Source organism: Aotus nancymaae, unplaced genomic scaffold (assembly GCF_030222135.1).
Source record: "Aotus nancymaae isolate 86718 unplaced genomic scaffold, 86718_ANA_hifiasm-v0.15.2.pri h1tg000102l, whole genome shotgun sequence".
In the NCBI taxonomy this organism is placed as follows: Eukaryota; Metazoa; Chordata; class Mammalia; order Primates; family Aotidae; genus Aotus; species Aotus nancymaae.
Window position 1 is genome coordinate 1,981,879 of NW_026988517.1, and position 19,499 is coordinate 2,001,377.

The 19,499-nt window shown below is 37.8% G+C and overlaps 1 protein-coding gene across 1 annotated transcript in view; it reads right to left on the reverse strand.

Annotated features, from left to right (window-relative positions):
* Positions 1-3,230: 3,230 nt before the first annotated feature.
* The window catches only part of LOC135272041 (electrogenic sodium bicarbonate cotransporter 4-like), a 57,033-nt gene continuing 40,764 nt past the window's right edge, over positions 3,231-19,499 (reverse strand). The window contains exons 5-6 of the mRNA XM_064370180.1: positions 4,967-5,120; positions 3,231-3,480 (exon numbers count right to left, since the gene is read on the reverse strand). The gene's annotated coding sequence lies outside the window, so the exon portion shown is untranslated. The remainder of the gene's footprint in view (positions 3,481-4,966; positions 5,121-19,499) is intronic.

A 19,499-nucleotide genomic window follows, 5' to 3' on the forward strand; every position in this document is an offset into this window, starting at 1 on the left:
ATTTATCATGAAAAGCAAGCTAACTTTATCTACCCCTTGCAATCCTACAAAAGCAGATACCCAGCACATCAGAATCATTCCTGCTCATAAGGTCATGTCTGGGGCTTACACTCCAGAAGCACACTTTGCACTGGGAATAAGAATAAGGTATAAACATTTACTTTTATAACATGACCAAGTTTTGTGTCATGAAATATATATAAAAGTAAAGATATTGTTGGGCCAGGAAGAGATTGATTGTCTTTGTCTTGGGAAATTCTGGTGGATAAATTTAAAATAAATGGTAGAATTTTTAAATATTTAGATATAAAGAAGAACAGCATTCCATGCAAAAAATATGTATATGTACAATATATGTGAAAAATATGCACACACACAAAGACTGGAACTGTCAGGAGTGGTCTAGAAAACAGTGATCAAATTTGGCTGAAACAAAAGGAAGGAGCAGGGATGCTGCAGGGACTAGAGGTTTAACATGAAAGTTTTAAATGCAAGTCCTTCAGAATTAAGTAAAGATTGGAATTGAGTTTATACCCTAACTAGCTTTATAGCCCCAAGCAAGATATGTATTTTCTCTCTCTTATTTCCATATCTGAAGTGTAAATTATGTTTACTGATTTTATTTGTAAAGTGCTTAACACAGTGCTTGACCCGTAATTCATAAGTAAAAACCATAACACTTTCCTCTTCTCCTTTTCCATAGTTGTAGAATATTTAGTCTTTTTGGTTAAAAAGTTGGAAGATTCCAGATAGAAATACATAAAATGACACAAAGAGATCTATATATGCTGACTTTCTCCTGTTTGCCTCTATAGATCCACTTTTCATGTTACTACTCCCTGCTCTGTGCCCTGAGAGGCTGAAATTTACATACTGCATCGGGGTTTACTTGTCCATTGGTTTCATGATGCTTTGGGCCAAAAGAAGTCTTGGCATGAGATAGGGGGGAGGAAGAGGAGCTAATTTAAGTCACTGATTATCTCAGTCTCCACTCCGCCCCTCCGTATAGGTCTGCTTCAGTCTGGCAGCATCCCTTCAAAGACAGATTTCAGCATTCAGATGACCCTCTCCTTACAGCCATTTTTGTTTTTTACACTATAATAATGTGTCTTGACTTGCCAAATCAATAATATCCTTAGTCTCATCTCTTGAAGACCCAGTGTCTTAATGAAATCCTACCATCACTACCTTTTGGGTACAATACTATACAATATGGTTTTTGGTTGATTACATCTTTGTGGATAGACTTTATTAAACCCTCCTGAAATTGTTTTTGAGTATGTCTCTGGATCTTTGAGAATCCTAAATATTACATGTGAATGTATTAGAAAAATGTGATTGCATATATATTCAAAACAAAATGGAAATAAGAGCCATATAAAAAGAAGATGATTTTTTAAACTGAGAGATTTTCATAGAGAACTGGAATTCCTTATATATTTTCAAATATTTTTAGTGTATAATTGTATGTAAATATTAGTATTAGTGATTGAAGATAAATTTTATATGTACCATGAATAAATTTGTTTTCTTAAACTAAATATTTCTTCCATTTTTAATGATTGTATTTCTGAAATATATATGTCTAGTTTTCTTTTCTTAAAGCATTTAGAAAATTTACTTTTATAAGATTTTAATTCTCTTGAGTTTAGTATTATAGAAAAAATTAATGTGATTTTCAAATATAACCAGACTGTCAACTGAGCAGCATTCCTGAAGACAACACTTTCTGTTAAAACATGAAATTACAGCATATGGGTTCCTAGAACATTTAAAACAAAAAACAAAAAACTTTACTAAGAATAAGATCTGTGCATTATAGTTAATATTTTATTCTATGGATTGTATGTAAGTTTTCACTTTAAATATTTCTTATAAGAAAATATCACATTTAAAAATAGGTCAGGTGTGGTGGCTCATGCCTATAATCCCAGCACTTTGGGAGGCTGTGGTAGGCTGATCACTTGAGGTCCAGAGTTTGAGACCAGCCTGGCCAGCATGGTGAAACCCTGTCTCCACTAAAAATACAAAAATTAGCTGGATGTGATGGCACGCACCTGTAGTTCCAGCTACTTGGAGGTTGAGGCAGGAGAATTGCTTGAACCTGGGAAATGGAGGTTGCATTAAGTTTAGTTCATGCTATTGCACTCCAGCCTAAGTGACAGAGTGAGATTCCATCTCCAAAACAGTAACAACAACAAATTTAAAAATAGAATAATTGGTAATATTTATGAATGATAACCCAGAAAAATCAAGTTAGTCATTGAAATAAAATTGTTTTTTACCCTACTTTCCAGGGGTTCTAGTTAGCCATCATCCATACATACTCAAGAGATGCAGCATCAGGAGTACACTCTATATCTGAACCTGCTTCTGCCTTTAAATACTATGTCCTCTCCAGTCTGCCTTGATAGGCAAGGATCAGCAACACTTTGAAAGCACACAGAGAGTCCAAAGGCTGCTAAGTCACCAAAGTCCAAAATTCTGCTGGATAAAAAGAGAGAGTCCCTGCCAATTTCATTTATCATGTTTAAAATGCTTGCTTTCTCTTCATCAAAGCAAACATTCTTTGGTCCATTCTTGTGCATGAAGAGAGAAATACTGCTCTCTAGTAACAGTTACATGACAACACACCTATTGTGAAACCTGTCTTTCTACACTGTTAGTGGTACTGTAGATTTTTCTCATGACTTTTTAACAGTCTTCATTTTCTGTTCTGGTCAACTACTGATCTCATCTTGGAAGTAGATGAGATGCTTATTTAATGCCTAAGAGAGGGAGTTTCATACCAATGTGGTAAAGGAATGCTTTTTAGTCTGAGTAAAGGTAATTGTTTCTAACTTTCCATATACTTCAAATATACCGACTCTATACCTATACAACTCTTCCCAACTCTTTAAAATTTGTCAAATAATAGATCCTATTTTTTCTTTTAAAAGGAGTAACATAGACATAAGACGAAGACCTTAAATGATAAAAGAAAATTAAAACTTGATAAAGAAATTTTGAACATATTTTTGAATGATCATGAACCACTACTTTATAAACAGTAACTTTTCTGTCAAGAGAATAATTCATTATCCTGGGTTATTTAATGAGCCAAGAGAAAATCATGAACAAGCTGTAAATGAAATGAAATCTGTATTAGTCATGGTTCTCTACAGGAACATAACTAATAGTATATATGTATGTATGAAAGGGAATTTAGTAAGGAGAACTGACTCACATGATCACAAGGTGAAGTCCCACCATAGGCCATCTGCTAGCTGAGGAGCAAGGAAGCCAGTAGTGGCTCAGTGCAAGTCCCCAAACCTCCAAAGTAGGGAAGCCAACACTGCAGCCTTCAGTCTGTGACCAATGGCCTGAGAGCCCCTGGGAAACCACTGGTATAAGTCCAAGAGTCCAAAGGCCAAAGACCTTGCAGTCTCATGTTCAAGGGCAGGAAGTATCCAGCACAGGAGAAAGATGAAGGCTGAAAGACTCAACAAGTTAGCTTTTTTCACCTTCCTCTGCTTGCTTTTTCTAGCCACACTAGCAGTAGATTGTATGGTGCCCACCCACATTGTGGGTGGGTCTTCCTAAGGAATGTGGGTGAGCATTTCTGAGGGTGGGTCTTTCTCTCTCAGTCCACTGATTCAAATATTAATCTCTTCCAGCAATACCAAGAAACACCCATAAACAATAGTTTGCATCCTTCAATACAATCAAGGTGACACTTAATATTAACCATCAAAGAATCTAAATGAAGCTAATAGAAAATATTATTAAATTTTTTAACTGATTTTGTCTTTTCCTAATTTAGGTCAAGGAAGAAGAAAATATTTTCAAAAATTATGGTTGCCCATTTCTAATATTTCATATTTGAAGACATGAAAATTTATTTCTTCCTTGTCTTTTTCCTTCTCCTCCTTGAGTAGGGCAGATGTATATTATATCATTTGATTAAAACTATCAGATTCAGGAAATAATAAAGAAGATAAAATTAAGAGAGACAAGATTAGCTACAAAGATGGATTCAACATCATCCATCAGTCAAAGTCAAAACTCAAATTAGAGGCCCAAAGCTAATACTTAATTTCAAAGGAGTATATAATGCTTCCCCTTCTCTGACATATACCATCACATTAAGAAAACCAGTATAATAGCAGACGTTATAGCTAAAACACACAATTAAAACGAGAAGGCAGACAAAATGACAAAGATGAAAAAGACACACAAAAAAGTGCAATGAACAGAAAGCAGTTAAAAAGCATGAGATGTTAATTATAAGTACTTTAAATGTTTCAATGAACACTTCAATTGGTGTCTAAAAACAGTTTGTCAGAGTCTACAAGAAATATAGAATATAGTTGTTTGCTTTCTTTTTTTTTTCTTTTTTAAGATGGAGTTTCACTCTGTTGCCCAGGCTGGAGTACAGTGGCACTATCTTGGTTCACTTCAACCTCCACCTACTGGGTTCAAGTGATTCTACTACCTCAGCCTCCCAAGTAGCTGTGATTACAGGTGTCCATCACCATGCCCAGCTAATTTTTGTATTTTTAGTAGAGACAGGGTTTCACCATGTTGGCCAGGCTAGTCTCAAACTCCTGACCTCAAGTGATCTGCCAGTCTGAGCCTCCCAAAGTGCTGCAATTACATGCAAAAGCCATGGCACCTGGCCAAGAAATACAGTTTTAATATAAAGACATACATTAAGGAGAATTGTTGGGAAACATATATTAACACTAATCAAAAGAAAGCTGAAGTAGCTATATTAATTTCATACAAAACAGACTTGAGAACATGGGAAATTATCAGGGATAAAGACATACATTACATGATAATAAAGATGTCAATTTTCCAAGAGGATATAAAAATTCTTAATGTTATCGACCTAAAAATCAGAAAGTTAAAGTACATGATACAAAAACTGATAGAACTGGGAATAAAATGAAAAGCCCATAACAATAGCTGAAGACTTTAATACCTGCTATCCATGATTCACAGATCTGGCATGGAGTAAGTCAGTTTGCATACAGCTGAATTGAAAGACACCATCAAAGCACTAGTTCTCCTGGACATTTGAAGAAAATTAATCCATCACCAAAATGTACATTCTTTTCAAGCTTACATGGGGCATTCTGAAAAAATAGATCGTATTCTGTATCATAAAATACAACTTAACAAAATTAAAAAATACAAATTTTATAAAATATGCCCTTCGGCCACAATGGAATTAAAATAGAAATGAATGACAGAAAAATAGCTGAGAAATCTCAAAGAATTTATAGATTAAACAGCACAATACTAGAAAACATATGGGTCAAAGAATACATATAAAGGGAAATTAAATATTCTGAACTAATGAAAACGAAAATACACCATCAAAATTTCTAGAATGCAGCAAAAGTAGTGCTTAGAAGGAAATTTATAGCATCAAAGGCATATATTAGAAAAGTGGAAGGATCTAAAAATCATTAATCTATGCTTCTACCATAAGAAACTAGTAGAAGAAAAGCACCTAAACTTAAAGCTAAAAACAACAGAGTAAAGTAAGTAATAAAAAATTAAAGGAGAAATCAATAAAATTAAATCAGGAAATCAATAGAGAAAGTTGATAAAATCAAAAGTGGCCCATTAAAAAAAAATCAGCGAAAGTGATAAAGCTCTAGCCAAGCTAATGTAGAAAGGAATAGTGAAGACAAAAATTATTCACACCATACAGACACACAAAAAGATTTTATTTCTACTGATCCCATGGACATTAAAAAGATAGTAAATATTATGAAGAACTCTTTGTTCACAAATTTGATACTCTGGATAAAACAGGACAATTCTTTGGAAAAAAAATCTACCAAAGGTTACTAAAGAAAAGATAAATTATCTGAATAGGCCTATATCTGTTAAGAATTGAATCAGTAGTTATCAAATTTCTAAAGAAAGCATCAAGCCCAGGTGGTTTCTCTGGTGAATTCTACCAAACATTTAAGGAAGAAATAACACCAATTATCTACAACTGAAACAAAAACCCTTAAGACAGGAAAGAGGAAATATCTTAATCAAAAGAGTTGCCAAAATAGGAAATAAAATTTTAAAATACAAACATGATCATTGTTAAATAAATTCTAGAACATTTTTTGAGAGAGGTGTGGCAGAGGAAACAAAAGTAATAAAACAATTAGTTCTTAGCTAAGTTATTGAAGCATAAAAATAACGAAGGATAAAACACAAATACACATAGCTTCAATTATAATTGAGAAAAATATCCGAGGTAGAGATCAATGTAAAAGATGTTTGGGGAAAATTTGCAAAATTAATATGATGAAATATTAGAATGAGACTAAAAAATTATTTTTATCAATAGTTTGCCTGGAAGACATGGTGGATATAAAATCATGAACAAAAATAAAATTACATTTGAAGAAATTAAGAAAGTTTACCAAGATCTACACAAGTAATATGAAAAAAGATTCAGTGGCAGATGGGATTGCAAGCAAATATGTTCAAAACTTCATAAGCAGATAATTACAGTATCACTTATAACATTTATGGGCATAGAAAATATAAATATTTTAAAACATATTTTATATAATTAAAATGATCTGAAACAAAACTTTTAAAAGATAGCTCAAAAATTAATATGTTATAAAAGCACATTTCTGAAGCTACATATGTGAAGATATTAAACTATCTTAGAACTATCTATCATATATAAATATTATAAATACACATATTTATATACCTATATACAGGTATATTTATATATAGGTATATATAAATATAGGTATATTTATAGGTATAAATATAGGTATATATAGATATATTATATATATTATAGGCATATATGATAGGTATTTAAATATAGGTATACTTATATATATACCTACATATAATATATATATATAATTTGAATTATATTTATATTTATATATATGATAGGTATATTTTCAAATATAATTTGAAATTATAAATTGTATGAGTTATATAAACACTTTAAGTGAGAAAAAAATTGCAATTGGTGTCAAAAAGAATCTGACAAATTTGAGAATCTATTCTTAATTGTAAAAGTCCGTATTACAGAGGATTATATGAATATGCCCTTACCATGTTAATAAATACATATATAGAAACCAAGAATATTAATGTCAGACTGCAGAATCATCTCCCCTAATATTCAGATTAAATTTCAAAACAAGATGAAAAATCCCACAATTGCCATTAATATTTTAATATTGCTTTTTCTGAATTAATTAATGATTGCAGCTGCTTAGTAGTTAATAATACTGGTACCCATGAAAGATCATGAAAATTCAAAGGATAAATAATTGTAAAGAGAAAAATCAAGATTACAATATAGCCAGCCATTTTTTAAGAATTAGCAACCTTCCAGCAAAGCGTTATTTTACTTCAACTTGGTAGCTTGAATATTTTTAGGGACTAGAATTAGCTTAATTTATTTATGGAGTCATAGTCTAACAGCTAGAGAAACTTTCTTTTGAAAAATACAACGATTCTTTTTGCCAAATCTCAGTTGCTCCATCTATGAATAAAGAAAACAATGCGAATGGAGAGCTTTGAGCAGTCAGAGAATTGGAGTATTTCCTTGCAGTCTGCTCCTGAAACTTCTTCCAGACATCCTTTGGGAATAAATGATATTACCTGGCAGATGCCTGTGATCTGGGAAGTCTTCAACCTTGGAGCTGAGTGATGCTGACACTTATGCTGGCAAAGAATATAACCATCCAATTAAATGTCAAGAGGGTAAAGCTAGCTAGTTCTCTCCACAATGCTCCTACATATCCCTGAGGAATTTTTAGAGGAAAATGAAGCAGAAGGAATCTTTTGAGTCTACATGATAATAGAATATGTATGAAATATGTTTATTTTCTGCTTATTTGTAAACCTCTGGCTCATTGATGAAGGAATAATTATACAAAATAGACAAATATGAAAGAGCAAACCATTTTGCTCATTGTTTTTTAAAGAAATTATAAGATATAAATGCAGAGGTTAAAATTAATCTATGTGATAATAATGATCAAGTAGAGATGTGTGATTTAATAGTGATCTATCATGCAAAGATCAGTAAGACCACAGTCAACATGTATGATTATTAAACAAATTGAGAGGTTCTTTCAATAGTGGTAAAAATTGTAAAGCTTTACTAACAAACCTATAGAAATGTAAGTGATAAAACTGTATCACCAGGGAAAAGTGTACATTTCTAATTTTTTTTAGAATTAACAATTTAATAAAATGGCAAATTTATGGTCAGAATATTGAATCCATTATGGTAGACAGTCGATTTATTTGGGGATTGATAAATTCATGTTTTCTTTGTTACCCATTTAATGAATAAAAAGCCATTTAATATTGGATTTGTATTAGGAAAATGAGAATTATAAAATACTTACCTATAAATAATACTGATGTGTAGTTAAAAATCTTTATTTTATTTCAAATGGTAAGAATAAATAATGACAAAGCTTAGGCCTGATGCCCCAGATTCCAGGTCTACATAACTGCCAAGCTGTCCCGAGGCCTCAGGTTAGAGACAGGCTCCAGTCAACACAGACTTTCAGCCTACTTCGCCACCACGCTGACATCTGCAGCCCCAGGCTCCAGGTTAGAACCTACAGACCCAACTTCCAGCTCTGCACTAGCACTAACTAGGCTGACACTTGCACTAGACCAGTACCAGTGACTCTGGCTTTCTTCTAGTTCTCATAGACCCAGGTTCCAAGCCCATCCCATTGCCAGACAGCCCCGGGCTCCAGGCTGCTTCCGATGTTCCCAGGCTTCAGCAGATTCAGGGTACAAATCCATCCTTGTGTACTCAGGCACCAGTCCAGACTTGCTCAAAAACTTCAGCAGCAAGTCTGCCTACAGATGTTTCCAGACAGTCTGTCCAGAATCTCTGGGCAGGCACCTGAATGTGTGAAGCAAATACTAAGGGAACTGAAGGAAGAAATAGACAGCACTATAATAACAGTAGGGGTCTGCAATAAACCATTTTCAATAAGGGAGATTTCATCCGATCAAAAAAAAATCAGTAAAGAAACAGTTAATTTGAATAACACTATACACTACAAGAACCAAACAGACATATATAAAACATTCCAGGAGAAGATCCAAGATGGCTGGTTAGGAGCAGCTCAGGATTCCAGCTCTGAGTAAAAGCTTAGAGGGTGAGTGGACGCCGCATTTCCAGATGGATTTTTATTGTCCACAGACCAGGAGATTCCCAGGCAGAGGAGCCCCACGGGTCGCCAGGGTGGCTGTTTTGGCCAGTGTGGCTGTTTTGCCTGCATCCTGATGCAGTGGTTCCAAGTGCAGAGTAAACGGGACTGTGTCCCCACTTAGCCAGCAAGGGGAGCTGAAACAGGGAGCCAGGCAAGGAGATTTCTGGGCAAAAAAGTGCCACGAATCTCAGAGACATGGTTTCAGCCAGTGCAGTGCATCACCGCATGGGAAATGACACATATCCCGGTGACTATTCAACAGGCAACCAGGACACCTGGTAGAGAGCAGACTGTTCAACTAAAAAACAAAAGGTTCTGAGGCAGGGAGCCAGGTGATCAGGCCCTGCTGATCCCACTCCCACACACACAAAAAAAAACAAAAACAAAGAAACAGCAATTGGAAATGCTCTGGGTTGAGAGTTTCACAGCAAGCACAGCTGAACCCGGGATGGTCCAGCTCCATGGGGGAGGGGCGTCTGCCATTACCGAGGCACTCCACCACTATGGAGGCAGTCCACCATTCATGAGGCAGCCTGCCATTGCCAAGGCAGCCCGCCTTTACAGAGAGAGTCGCTCATTACAGAGGCAGGCCACCATTGCCAAGGCAGTTCTAATCACACCCATATAAACAGGACTGCAGGGAAGTTCACATGGCAGATGAGGGGAGCCCATGCAGCTCAGCGAAGCCTCTGCAGGCTGAGAGTGACTAGGCTGCCTCCTTGTGGGCAGGACAGCCCTGAAGAAAAAAAAAAAGGCAGCATCACAGTGGAAACTCATAAAGCCCTAACTCCCTGGGACAGAACACCTGGGGAAAAAAAAAGGGGTTTATGAGTTCTGCTGCTGCAGACTTAAACTTACCTGCCGAGCAACTCTGAATGAACAATGGGGCTCACAGTTCAGCACCTGAGCTACTATAAAGGACAGACTGTTTCCTCAAGCAGCTCCCTGACCCCTGTATATCCAAAGAGTCACCTCATAAAGGAGAGCTCAGACTGACATTTGGCAGGTATCCTTCTGGGACAAAGCAGAAGAAGAAACTGGTAGCAACCTCTACTGTTCAGCAGCTGCTGCAAGTGATCCCCAGGCAAGCAGGGCCTGGAGTGGACCTCAGCAGTCCTACAGCAGAGAGGCCAGACAGTTAAAAGGAAAACTAAGAAACAGAAATAACTTCATCAACAACAAACAGAACGTCCACTCAGAGACCCAAGCAGAAAGTCAACACCTACAAAGCCGACAGGTGGATAAATCCACAAAGATGGGAAGAAACCAGCACAAAAAGGATGAAAACACTCGAAACCAGAACACCTCTTCTCCTACAAGGGATCACAACTCCTCACCAGCAAGGGAGCAAGACTGGATGGAGAATGAGTGTGATGAAATGACAGAATCAGCCTTCAGAAAGTGGGTAATAAGATACTTCCGTGAGCTAAAAGAACATGTTCTAACCCAATGCAAAGAAACTAAGAACCTTGAAAAAAGATTTGATGAAATGCTAATGAGAATGGACAACTTAGAGAGGAATATAAGTGAATTGATGGAGCTGAAAAACACAACACGAGAACTTCACGAAACATGCACAAGTTTCAACAGCCAAATTGACCAAGCAGAAGAAAGGATATCAGAGGTCGAAGATCAACTCAATGAAATTAGACGAGAAGGTAAGATTAGAGGAAACAGGGTAAAAAGGAATGAACAAAGTCAACAAGAAATATGGGACTATGTGAAAAGACCTAATCTACATTTGATAGGTGTACCTGAATGTGACAAAGAGAATGAATCCAAGCTGGAAAATACTCTTCAGGATGTTATCCAGGAAAACTTCCCCAACCTAGCAAGGCAGGCCAATATTCAAGTCCAGGAAATACAGAGAACACCACAAAGATGTTCCTCAAGAAGAGCAACCCCAAGGCACATAATCGACAGATTCACCAGGGCTGAAATGAAGGAGAAAATGCTAAGGGCAGGCAGGGAGAAAGGTCGGGTTACCTACAAAGGGAATCACATCAGACTCACAGCAGATCTCTCAGCAGAAACCCTACAAGCCAGAAGAGAGTGGGGGCCAATATTCAACATCCTTAAAGAAAAGAACTTTCAGTCCAGAATTTCAAATCCAGCCAAACTAAGCTTAATAAGTGAAGGAAAAATAAAATCCTTTGTGAATAAGCAAGTACTCAGAGATTTCATCACCACCAGGCCGGCTTTACAAGAGCTCCTGAAAGAGGCACTACACATAGAAAGGAACAACCAGTACCAGCCACTCCAAAAACACACAAAATGGTAAAGAGCATCAACACAGTGAAGAATCTGGATCAACCAATGGGTAAAACAGCAGGCTAGCATCAAAATGGCAGGATCAAATTCACACATAACAATATTAACCCTAAACGTAAATGGACTGAATGCCCCAATCAAAAGACACAGACTGGCAAATTGGATAAAAAGCCAAAACCCATCAGTGTGCTGTATCCAGGAAACCCATCTCACATGCGAGGATACACAAAGGCTCAAAATAAAGGGATGGAGGAAGATTTACCAAGAAAATGGAGAGCAAAAAAAAAGCAGTAGTTGCAATTCTCATCTCTGATATAATAGACTTTAAAGCAACAAAGATCAAGAGACAAAGAAGGACATTACATAATGGTAAAAGGATCAATGCAACAAGAAGAGCTAATGATCCTAAATATATATGCACCTAATACAGGCGCACCCACATATATAAGCCAAGTTCTTAATGACTTGCAAAGAGACTTAGACTTCCACACAATAATAGTGGGAGACTTCAACACACCATTGTCAATATTAGACAGATCAATGAGACAGAAAATTAACAAGGATATCCAGGACTTGAACTCAGACCTGGAACAAGCAAACCTAATAGACATTTACAGAACTCTCCACCCCAAATCCACAGAATATACATTCTTCTCAGCACCACATCACACCTACTCTAAAATTGACCACATAATTGGAAGTAAATCACTCCTCAGCAAATGCAAAAGAACGAAAACCATAACAAACAGTCTCTCAGACCACAGTGCAAACAAGTTAGAACTCAGAATTCAGAAACCAACCCAGAACGCACAGCCTCATGGAAACTGAACAACTTTCTCTTGAATGTTGACTGGATAAACAATGAAATGAAGGCCGAAATAAAGATGTTCTTCAAAACCAATGAGAACGAAGACACCACATACCAGAATCTCTGGGACACATTTAAAGCAGTCTCTAGAGGAAAATAGACAGCAATAAGTGCCCACATGAGAAGCAAGGAGAGATCTAAAATTGACATCCTATTGTCAAAATTGAAAGAACTAGAGGAGAAAGATCAAAAAAAACTCAAAACCTAGCAGAAGACAAGAAATAACTAAGATCAGAGCAGAACTGAAGGAGATAGAGACACGAAAAACCCTTCAAAAAATCAATAAATCCGGGAGCTGGTTTTTTGAAAATATCAACAAAATAGACCATTAGCCAGATTAATAAAAAAGAAAAGAGAGAATAACCAAATAGATGCAATAAAAAATGATAAAGTGGGTATCACCACAGATCCCACAGAAATTCAAACCATCATCAGAGATTATTACAAACAATTCTATGCACATAAACTAGAAAACCTGGAAGAAATGGATAAATTCCTGGACAGTTGCCTCCTCCCAAGCCCAAACCAGGAAGAAGTCGAAACCCTGAATAGACCAATAACAAGGTCTGAAGTTGAGGCAGCAATTAAGAGCCTACCACCCAAAAAAGCCCACGTCCAGATGGCTTCACAGCCGAATTCTACCAGACATACAAAGAGGAACTAGTATCATTCCTTCTAAAACTATTCCAAATAATCCAAAAAGAGGGAATCCTTCCCAAATCATTTTATGAGACGAACATCATCCTGATACCAAAACTCAGCAGAGACTCAACAAGAACAGAAAACTACAGGCCAATATCCATGATGAACGTAGATGCAAAAATCTTCAATAAAATACTGACAAGCCGATTGCAGCAGCACATCAAAATGCTTATCCACCATGATCAAGTAGGATTCATCCCGGGGATGCAAGGCTGGTTCAACATATGCAAGTTTATAAATGTAATTCACCACACAAACAGAACCAAAGACCAAAACCACATGATTATCTTAATTGACGCAGAGAAGGCCTTCGACAAAATTCAACAGCCCTTTATGCTAAAAACCCTGAATAAACTAGGTATTGATGGAACCGTATCTCAAAATAATAAAAGCTATTTATGACAAGCCAACAGCCAATATCATACTGAATGGGCAAAAATTGGAAGCATTCCCTTTGAAATGTGGCACTAGACAAGGATGCCCTCTCACACCACTCCTATTCAACATAGTACTGGAAGTTCTAGCCAGAGCAATCAGGCAAGAAAAAGAAATAAAGCGTCTTCAATTAGGAAAGGAGGAAGTCAAACTGTCTCTATTTGCAGACGACATGACTGTATATCTAGAAGACCCCATCGTCTCAGCCCAAAATCTCCTGAAACTGATAAGCAACTTCAGCAAAGTCTCAGGATACAAAATCAATGTGCAAAAATCACAAGCATTCCTATACACCAAGAACAGACTTAAAGAGAGCCAAATTAACTTCAGCATTTTATACTCTAAATAAAAAATACTGATGGTTCGCGCTGGGCGTCCTCACTGACGGTGTCTGCGAGCTGCGGTTGGGCTGGCTGGGCTCTTCGCATCACTTGGTACCCGGCGCAATGAGTGCTTGCCACGGCCCCCGCAAGGCCCTCCCGACAAAGAGCCGCAGAGCTGTGTGGCTGCTGCCGCCGGCTGTGGCTTGCGTTCACAGGTGTGGGAATTTGTTGCACTTCTTGGGGCTTTGTTTTTCCCTTGGGTTTTTAATTTTTTTCGTTATTTTGGACAAAATGTCGGCCCATGATGTAAAAATTGAGCGAGGAAACTTGGTGGCATTGGGAGCTTTGCAGAAATTTTCCAGGAGATAACTTTACCAAGATGTCCAGTGATAGGCAAAGGTCTGATGATGAGAGCCCCAGCACCAGCAGTGGCAGTTCAGATGAGGACCAGTGAGACCCAGCCGCTCCAGAGCCTGAAGAACAAGAAGAAAACCTTCTGCCATCCAGCAGAAGAAAAACACCAAACTTGTTGTGGTCCGTGAGATCGGCACATCTGCCGGGGTTCTCTTGACCAGCAAGATGGTCCCAATACCTGGAAGAGAGAGTGCATGCAAGAAAAGAGAGATAGAACAGTATGGGGTCTGGAGGACTGATGAGGATTGCCCAAGTCAGCAATTTATTTTGTTCACAGGGTCTCATTATATACCATTTAGTCTGCAGTGGCTGATGTCAGGTTACTTAGTGAGGTTACTACAACAAAGGAGAAAAGAAAGTTACAACATCACAAGCCTGGGGTTCAAGTAAAAACTAGTAAAAGGAGAAGCATACAATCAACTGTCATAAAGATTGATCAAGAAGTCATAAAACAAACAGGTGACCTTTTCTACTTATCCGATAATCAAATACACAGAAACAAGATCACATTTTACAACGGTAAAACCAAGGTATAAATCTTAAAGGTAACAATTTCAAATGTCATATGAATAGTCACAAGCTTCAGTGAGTACCTGGTAAGAGTCATAAAAACTAGCCCAGAACAGAAACTTCAAGAAATACAATGCACGGTGAAACCACACAGCCTTCACCCAGCCAAACTGTTAGATCAGTGAACCAAAAATAAACTTCTGCAATATCAAACTTCTTGCACTTCCTTCTTTCCCTTAGCTCGACTGCGTCCAGGAGGGGAGAAATGTGTCTGGGCTCAAACTCCATTATGGCGGAGACACTTAGGGGTCTCTATGCTCGAGCGATCCCCACATCTACCCGATTTATTTTTTAAATGAAGCTCAAATATTTTGAGCTGCATACGCTGGAGGGAGGAGAACACAGGGCGAAAGAGAAAGGGCAGAAGGATGACAAGCAGAAGGACACAGCAAGAATTGGCCAGAATGGTGGAAAAAGATGGCAGGTGGAAACCACGGGTCCAGGAAAACAAAGTATTAACAATATCACAGGCGATAGTGTCATCCCACAGAAGATCCTGGCATGAAAAATCAATAGCATGAATTTGTTGTTGAAGCTTGAGAACATCAAGGGACAAGTTATTATGACTCCAAATAGCTTGTAAGTGGGCCTTGACTAAAGGCCAACACCATTCAGTGTCATTATAAGGTGTATTGGTAACACAGATATATTTAAAATCAACATGGCAGTGTAGTAGCAGGCGAGATTGCATATTGTACACTTTATCTCCCAAAACGGTAACAGTTTGCTTCAAAGCATTAAGTTTGACTTCTAATTTTTTAACAATATCAATTTGAGTACCTATGGAAACAGAAATAGTTTGAGCCAAATGGTTAACATAGGTAGCAGTTTGAACACTGTGAGCTAGACTAACTGCAGCTGTAGCAGCAGTAGCTACAATAGAAATAGCCAAAATACTAGCAATGAGAAGACCAATAAAACGTTTGGGATGGACAATGAGGTCCCAAATTTGATGGAGGATGTGCATGCTGTGTTCATCATACCAATAACCAGAGATGTTAATGGGAAGCATAACATAAGGAGCTTGATGTACAATCATAATAACAGAAGTAGGAAATACAGTTGAATCAATACAGTTAGTAAGAACATAGTTGGGACAAGTTATAAAATAATGTCCACTTTTCTCAACTATAGATGTATTCCCAAATAGAATAGCATAAGGAGAGGCTACACAAGCCTGTTTATAAATGATTTGTAGGTCAAAATAGCCAACATGGCTATGAACATTATAGTCGGAGTTTTTGAAATTTCCTTTGAGTTCACAAGTTGGGATGCTTCAATGCAAAAACTCTTCATCTGGCCCCAGGTAGGCAAGGGAAGACATTGGGTGTTCTGTGACACTTTCTTCGGTGGCGTCGAGGTGGAGGTGGTGGTGTTAGACGCAGCCGTCTGAAGCTCGGGATCAAGGTTCTGGTTTTTCCCATTGACAGGAGGTTCATGTTTCACCAACCGCTCCGGTACCCACAACGGGCTTTCAGCAGATCTAGGGAAAACACAAACATGTCCTCGTCCCCATATTAGGACGGGATCAGGTCCATTCCACTTGTTAGTTAAGACATCCTTCCACAGCACCTCAGCTTGTGCTCTGGGACTAGAATGCCAAAAACACTCAGCAGCAGAATGTCTTTCTGGATCAAAAGTCAAAAAATTTAAAATATATAGAGCATGTCTAAGCCAAGTATGAGGAGTCTTATGTAAATCAGCTCCTGACTCACCCTGTTTTATTTCTTGAAAAGTTAATTTTAAAGTTGCAAGAGCACGTTCTACAATTTCTTGTTTTTGTGGATTGTAGGGTATACCTATATGATGTTGAATATGAAACTGAAAGCAAAAATGATTAAATCGTTTGCTGGTGTAAGCAGGAGCATTATTTGTTTTAAGGATTTTAGGAGGGTCTGAAATAGAAAAGACCAATAAGCAATGGGCTATAACACCTTTAACAGCTTCACCTTTATGAGCAGAAGCCACTAAAAAATGAGAAAAAGTATCAATAGTTACATGAATATATTGAAATTTACCAAAAAGTGTAAAATGAGTGACATCCATTTGATATACATGGCCACTCGGTAGTCTTCAAGGATTAACTCCATAATGAAAAGGAACTGGCAAGTGAGGAAGACATGCAGAGCATTGTTTAACAATTTGTCAAGCCTGTTATCGAGTAATTTTAAATTGTAAATGAAGACTGTGAGCATTTTGATGATGCAAAGCATGAGATGCCTGTGCCTGTTGAAGAGGAGTTAACACTGGAAAAAATAGAATGAGCAAGAAGATCAGCCTGTTGATTTCCTTCACTAAGAGGTCCTGGCAGATTAGAATGAGCTCGAATGTGACCTATAAAAAAGGGATGAGAGTGCTGTTGAAGAGATTCCTGCAGAGGGATTAAAAGGTGAATGATAGAGGAGGAATCAGTTGAGCACAAGGGAGCAGTCTCTAAGTGCTGAACAAGTTGAACAATGTATTGGCTATAAGAGTAAATGTTAAGAGGAACATTCCAATGAGATAAATTGCACTGCAAGGAGTTAAACTCATTGGGCTGAGGTTTCCTGAGTCTGAAAAGAAAAAGGTTATTAACTGAGCCAGCAGCAATGTCAGATGAAGATTCATCCGTGAAAGCAGGGGTGCTTGTGTTAAAGGTGTCTTGACAAAGATCTGAGGAAAAATGAGCAAATTAAGAGTATAAAATTGCAAACTTTTATCACTGGGAAGATGACAACTAATGTTTCTGGGAAATCCAGTAAAAGTAATTTGCCAAGTTTTTGAGAATTGCCAAAGCCAAGTTTGTTGAGGGCCTGAATAAGGAACAATTTTTGGAGGCTCGTATCCAAACAGAGTAAGGGCACGAGTCCTGCATTTAGCAACCAAAGCTGCAACTAAATCATAATAAGGAGTTACTACCTTTCCATGACTAGCAGGGAGGTGTAGCCATTTTAATATCCCCTGCTGCTGAAAACACCTGTGGGTGTGTACTGTGTACGTAGCACACAAAAGTTCCAGTGTGTCTTGTCTTGAATTCAATTTAATTTTTGTTCTGCCAAGGCTTTTTGAACAATCTAGAGTGTTTGTATGGCTTCAGGAGTACGCTGGCATGGGGAAGCAGGGTTGGAAGGTCCCCTTAAAATATCAAATAAGGGTTTTAAGTCTCCGGTGGTAAGTTTGAGACTAGGTCTGATCCAATGTAAATCACCTAAAAATTTTTGAAAATCATTGAGAGTTTTTAATTGAGAGGTATTTAATTTTGGAATTTCATAAGATATTTTTTGTGACTCAGTTACTCATCCTAAATAGTGATAAAGAACAGAAGATTGGATTTTCTCTGGAGCAACCACAAGGCCAACATTAGTCAAACATTTCTGCAATTGCACAAAAGGGGACGGCAGAAGAACATCAGTCGAAGTAGCAATTAAAATATCATCCATATAGTGAATAAGAAGAATGTCAGGATATTGTTGTCAGACTGGAAGAATAGCCTTTGCAACAAAAGTCTGACAAAGGGTAGGGCAGTTAGCCATGCCCTGAGGCAACACTACCCATACATATCTATCCCAAGGTTGTTCATAATTAGTAGATGGAATACTAAAAGCAGACCTTTTACAATCTTGTGGGGCAAGAGGTATGGTAAAAAAGCAGTGTTTTAAATCAATAACAACAAATTTCCATTTTTGAGGTATTACCACATTGAAGACATTTTTGGTTGCTGCGCTGATAGTGAGCATTGCTCATTTGATCTTTAACATAAGCAGTTACAGACATACCGGCTTGAGCTGTGGACATAGCCAGCCCCTGCTGATAGGCAGACCCTATATCGGCACACAAATGAATGCAATCAGCAAGAGTGCCTTTTTTCTTCCATGGCCGAATGGCTGCTTGACAGGCTGGATTAACATTTTCTTTTTTTTTTTTTTTTTTTTTTTTTTTTTTTGAGACGGAGTTTCTCTCTCGTTACCCAGGCTGGAGTGCAATGGCGCGATCTCGGCTCACCGCAACCTCCGCCTCCTGGGTTCAGGCAATTCTCCTGCCTCAGCCTCCTGAGTAGCTGGGATTACAGGCACGCGCCACCATGCCCAGCTAATTTTTTGTATTTTTAGTAGAGACGGGGTTTCACCATGTTGACCAGGATGGTCTCGATCTCTTGACCTTGTGATTCACCCGCCTCGGCCTCCCAAAGTGCTGGGATTACAGGCTTGAGCCACCGCGCCCGGCCTGGATTAACATTTTCAAATGCCAATTGTTTAACTAACAAAGTGCCAGCCTTTCCATCCTGAACCAACCTGCCTACTGCCTGTATAAGGTGGGACACAAAATCTTGATATGGCTCATCAGGTTCCTGCTTAATTTTTGCCAACTACTCCGTTTTAACCCTGGTTGCCGGGAGCTGCCTCCAAGTCTGCAAGGCTAACGTGTTAATCTGCCCATAGGCTATTTCAAGGAGTTGTGCTTGTAAATGAAGATCTTCAAACTGACCCTTGCCAGTAAGCATATTAAAAGAAACTGGCATTTGATGAGTATGATTTCTTTGTGCCTGATTAAAGCACGATTATCATAATTAGCTCTCCAAAGGAGATAATCTCCACCTGAGAGACAAGCTTTTGTAAGGTGGCCCCAATCATGCGGGGGTAAGGCTTTTTTAGCCAAATCTTCTAATAAAGAAATAGTATAAGGGGCAGTAGGGCCATATTGAGCAACAGTCTCTCT